Below are 5,920 nucleotides of genomic sequence, written 5' to 3'. Positions count from 1 at the left end.
GATACAAACGTAGTGATCCAAAGGGGCACATGCACCCGAATGTTTATAGCAGCAATGTCCACAATAGCCAAACTATGGAAAGAACCTAGATGTCCATCAACAGATGAATGGATCAAGAAGATGTGGTATATATACACAATGGAATACTATGCAGCCATCAAAAGAAATGAAATCTTGCCATTTGTGACAACATGGATGGAACTAGAGCGTATCATGCTTAGCGAAATAAGTCAAGCGGAGAAAGACAGCTATCATATGATCTCCCTGATATGAGGAAGTGGTGTTGCAACATGGGGGCTTAAGTGGGTGTGAGAAGAATAAATGAAAGAAGATGGGATTGGGAGGGAGACAAACCATAAGTGACTCTTAATCTCACAAAACAAACTGAGGGTTGCTGGGGGGAGGGGTTTGGGAGAAGGGGGTGGTATTATGGACATTGGGGAGGGTATGTGCTTTGGTGAGTGCTGTGAAGTGTGTAAACCTGGTGATTCACAGACCTGTACCCCTGGGGATAAAAATATATGTTTATAAAAAATAAAAAAATTATATTAAAAAAAAAAAAAAAAAAACAAAAGGGGCCAGGAAATTCCAGCTCATAAACAGAGCTTCTAGAAGTCCCAGACCTAGACCTCAGCCTGAAGAGTCCTGCAGGATCCAGAGAGTCTACTGACTGGACTGTCTTCACAGCTCTTAGTGCCCCCCTCCTCCTCATCCCTGATTGTCATTGGCACCATTTAGCCAATACAGCTCATCCTCCTCTTCATTATCTACCTCATCCCTGACTGCACACGCACCTGTCAACACTCTCTCTTGGGGGTCTACAACCACAGCCCCTTGTTGCAGGTCTACACCAGTGCAGAGGCCACACAGCACCATTCACATCACCTGTGTTTGGATGACTGTAACGTATACAGGTGCATCCTGGTGAGCCCTGTGGATGGGGAGTCCTCACCCCACCCCCCAAGTACAGAACTCTTTTTAAAGGCTCCTTGTGAATGAACCCAATCAGGACTTCCTGGCAGCATGGCCATCCCTGGGAAGAGGGACACCACAGCCCCACACTCTACATAGAAGGAAAGTGTGGTAGGACTCGTCCAGTGCTAGAACCAGTGGCAGCACTAACAGCAGAGTTAGAGACAATGCTAGGTTCAGAAGACAAGCTTGCTACAGCCCTGGCTATAGCATGAACTCCTATGTTACAGCCTATGCCAGAAGTAGCCTTGCACCAGCTCTGGAGGCCGGGTCTCTCTGGGACAAGCTCCCCATTGGGGGATAAAGCTCCAGAAGGAGCTCTTGTTCCAAAATTGGAGGCAGGAAACACTAGTCTCAGTTCAAACACAAATGCCAGAAAGGCTGTTCTACCACCAGCTCCTGGGACAACTCCAGAGATGCTTCTACAAACAGACACAGAGCTAGAACGAGGTCAAGTTGAAGACAGATCCAGAACTAGCCTTGGCACACCAGTTCTGAGCTGGAGCCTGGCCAGCTCCAGAGTCAACACTGGCTGCAACTGTGGCTCTAGTTCCTACACGCGAGTGACCAGTAGCTCAAGCACCACCAGTGGCAGCTCTCCAGAGAGGCTGCTCTGTCACCAGCTCCAGGGATAGAGCCAGCACATGGCTCAGATCTACCCCGGCTCCACCCAGCTCCAGCCTCACCCCCACCCCATGTAGAACCAGCGCTGGCTCTCGCCATAGGGCTGGAGCTGGTGGGCTATGCACAGTGAGACCAGACCCAGTCCCAGCTCCATGGACAGAGCCCGTGCCAGCCGCACTGCCCACTCCTGCTGCTGAGCCACCCCAGCACCAGTTCCAGGACCAGAGTCTTCCTGTCCTCTCTGCGAAAGACACTCCTTTTATTTCAGGGTTTTTTGTTTGTTTGTTTGTTTGTTTTGTTTTGTTTTGTTCTGTTCTGTTTTGTTTTTCTCTTTTCATGATTCCAGGTATGTTCTGTTTCAAATTTAATATAAAATAAACTGTTTCTTTTTAAACATGTCCAAGTGTGCAATTCACTGACATTAACTACCTTTCCCAGGCTGTGCACCATCTCCACCATCTAGTCCCTGAACATTTAATGTCCTGGAGGAAAAACCCTATGCCCAAGGAGCAGTCCTTCACTGGCCATCCCCAGGCCTGCTCTGTCCCTGGCAAACACAAATATGGCACCTGTCCCACTTATTTTCCTATGATGAATTTTTCATACACATGAGATCAGACCCTATATAGTATTTTGTGTCCAGTGTCTTCCACTGAGTATAATGTTTTCCAAATGACAGCAAGTATCAATACTTCATTCTTGCTCTGGCTGAATGAACCCCATTGTAGGAACACACCATGTTGCATTTATCCACTCAACTGTCGACATACATGGGGGTGATTTCACTCTTAAGGGTCTTGTCAGTAGGGCCTCTAGGAATATTTCTGTGCAGGATTTTATTTGAATGCCTGCATTCAATTATTTTGTTTCCACAATGAGTGGAATGGGGTCAAATGTTAACAACATGCTTACCATTTTGTGGACTTGCCATCCCTTGGCCACCTTGGCTCCACCCTTTTACATTTTTCCAAGCAATGGATGAGGGTTCCTGATTCCCAGACTCCTCTGCAACACTGGTTATTCCTGCTTGGTCATGCTCACCCCTCCTGGGTGGGGAAATGTGTATCACTGTGATGTCCACTTGCATTTCCCCACCATCTAACGAGGGTCCCCTTCCCGTGTGCCTAAAGGGCTGTCTGGCTGTCTTCTTTGGGGAAGTGTCTATTATTTTAAGTGGGGTTATTTATGTTCTTAAATTGTAGGAATTCTTCTTTTAAAAAATTATTTATTTATTTTACAGAGAGAGCTCACAAGTAGACAGAGAGGCGGGCAGAGAGAGAGGGAGGAAGCAGGCTCCTTGATGAGCAAAGAGCCCGATGTGGGGCTTGATCCCAGGACCCTGGGATCATGACCTGAGACAAAGGCAGAGGCTTCAACCCACTGAGCCACCAAGGCACCCCTGTTTGATCTATTTTTAAAGTTTCATTTTAAAAGAGTATTAATCATGGGTATATCCCAGTCTGAAAAAGCATAATAACCCATCACCTGATATTGTCCTTTTTTTGGTTTTCTATTTATTCCTTTCCTTGACACACAAGCAACATTTCCACTGACTGTCAGACATTGCTTGAGAAAACTTGTTGGGTATAGATCATGCTATCTTATTCCAGAAAGAGGGTTGTTCCTTCCTATGATAGTGGGGAGAAGGCAGCCAAACTTCTTTATACATTCTAGACACAAGGCCCTTAGATTTATGGTTTGCCAATATTCCTATCACTCTTTGGGTTTCTATACATTCCCATGAGAACATCCTTTAATTCACAAACATTTTTAACAATAATGAAGTACAATGTATCTGTTTTCTCTGTCCTTCATGCTTTGGATGCCATATTAGAGAAACCATCACCAAATCCAAAGGGATGAATATTTGCCCCTAAGTGCTCATAGTTTACTTCTGAAGTGTTAAGAGTTTTTGCTCTTATATTCAGTTTTTTGATCCATTTGGAGTTAACTTTTTTACATGTGTGAGGTAATGCTCTGACTTCACTCTTTTGTATGTGGACATCTGGTTTCCTCACACTCATTGTTGCAAACACTGTTTTTGCCTCCTTGAATGATCTTGTTATCCATGTTCAAAAACAACTGGCCATAGATGTATGTATTCCTTGATTATCAATGGTCTTCCATTGATCTATATGTGTTGGTCTTCTCTGTTCACACCTTTTTGGAAAATTTTATAATCTCACATAGAGGGTTTTTTGTTTTGTTTTGTTTTTTATTCTTAGGAGTTTTTGCATATGAGATTATGTCATATATAAATAAACATTTTTTCTTCCTTTCCATTTTAATTATTCATCATGTATAATTTCTCAGACCAAATTTCAATGACCATATTGAAATGAAGTGGTGGAAATGGGCATCGTTGATTAATTTTGGATCTTAAGGAGAAAACTTTCACCTTTCACCACTGAGAATAATATATGTAGGATCTTTTTAAATAAATATCCTTTATCATAATTTAAAAGACTATTTATTTGAGAGATTGAGGAAGAGGGAGAAGAGAGAAGAGAGAAAGAGAGAGAGTGTGCTCATGAAAGAAGAGAGGGGGAGAGGGAGAGAATCTCCAATTGATTCCCTGCTAAGGGCAGAACTGCCATTGTCTGGATCTCATGACCTGAGCCCAAACCAAAAATCAGACACTCAACCCATGGAACCCCTTCTTTATCACAATGTAATCTTCTAATTCTATTTTACTGTGAGAACTTACCATGAAAAGGTTTGGATTTTGTCAAAGCTTATCCTATATCAATCAAGATGATCATGTTTCTTATTGATGTGATATAGGACAATAATTAGCTACATTGAACAGCCTTTGCACTCCAGGTGTGTATCACACTTGGTCATGATGTATCATCCTTACGATGTGTTGCTAGATTCTGTGTGCTGGAATTCTACTGAGGATTTCTTTATCTCTCTTCATAATGAATTTTGCCCAGCAGTTGTCTCTGCTTGTAACTTCTTTGTCGGTCTTTTGAAAAAGGATGATTTTGGCATTCTAGGGTCACATGGGAAGTATTCCCTTCTCTTGTAGTTTTTTTGTTTTTTTTTTTTTCAGTTTCAGAAATATTGGTATTATCTCTTCTTTAAATGCATGGACAAATCACCTATGAAAGCCTCAGGTTCTGGATTTTTATTGTTGTGAAATTTTCATTACTGCTGCAGGCAATTTACTTACTAGAGGTCTACTTGGGGTTTCCATTTCCTCTGGAGTCACTTTGGTAGTTTGTGTACCTCATAATTACCTGTTTTATCTCAGTGACCCAATATGTTGGTATAAAATAGTTCCATTTTGGTCCCTTTTGTGAATTTGTAAATATCTAAAAGAGAACTATTTTTTCATTGATTTTCCTGAGTGCTCTTCTCTTCCTATTATCTCTGCTCTAATCTTCATTTTTTTTGGCTCTACTAACATTAGGTTTCCTTTCATCTTCTTCCTCTACTGACCCAGAGGAATCTTATAACTGTTATAAATACAAGCCAGCCACAGGGCCACTATCCAGGTTTGGGTTGTTGGGTAGAGAAGCAATTACAAACTGTAGTGGATCAGGGTACCTGGGCAATTTCTACCCCAACTGGCATTTAAGGCCACCCCCAGACTGTCATGTCAGCCTGAACTGCTCCTACTGCCAGGTATGATGCCCAGCAACAGACTGCCCTGCTTCCCATGAACCACACATGACCTTAGGCACCTTCTGTGCTCTACAAATGAGAATATTGGCTGAATTTTGCCAAGCAGCATTGCCTATGGGCAGGAAGCCCTGCACAGCCCAGGGCACTGTCTTCTGTGCACTTCCCTCACACCTTCCCATCTGTGGGCCACTGCCACCTTTGCCCATGGATATCCAAGAGCACCCATTCACCCAGGGTGTCTGCTCAATGCAATGTCAGCCCTTCATCTCCACCACCAGATCCCCAACACAGCACCCAAAACTAAAAGGAGCCCACACTCCAAGTCCTGTGAGCAGCTCAGACACAGCCCCTACCAACACAGCAGGGACACTGCCTCCCTGCTTGCATTCACTCAGCCAGCTCCTGCAGTCCAACGTGGATGTGGAGGAGACCAACATAGGCTCTGTCCCAGAGTCCCTGATGGCCAGGAAAAGAAGGTGACTCTCCCACTCTTTCTCCCTGGAAGATCCCTTCCTGGAGCCTGGGTCTCTACTGCACACTCACAAGGAGCCAAGAAGCCTCAGTCTCTAGAAGCCTCTGAGCTAGGTGCTGGCATGTAGTTCCATCCACAATCCAGTGTTTCTGACAATCTTTTAACCCCTCTCATTCTGGAGTTGACCTCCCAGTCGTCCCTGGAGACCTCAGGCACCATCGC

Source organism: Mustela lutreola, chromosome 5 (genome assembly GCF_030435805.1).
Source record: "Mustela lutreola isolate mMusLut2 chromosome 5, mMusLut2.pri, whole genome shotgun sequence".
NCBI lineage: Eukaryota > Metazoa > Chordata > Mammalia > Carnivora > Mustelidae > Mustela > Mustela lutreola.
This window is presented reverse-complemented; position numbering follows the sequence as displayed.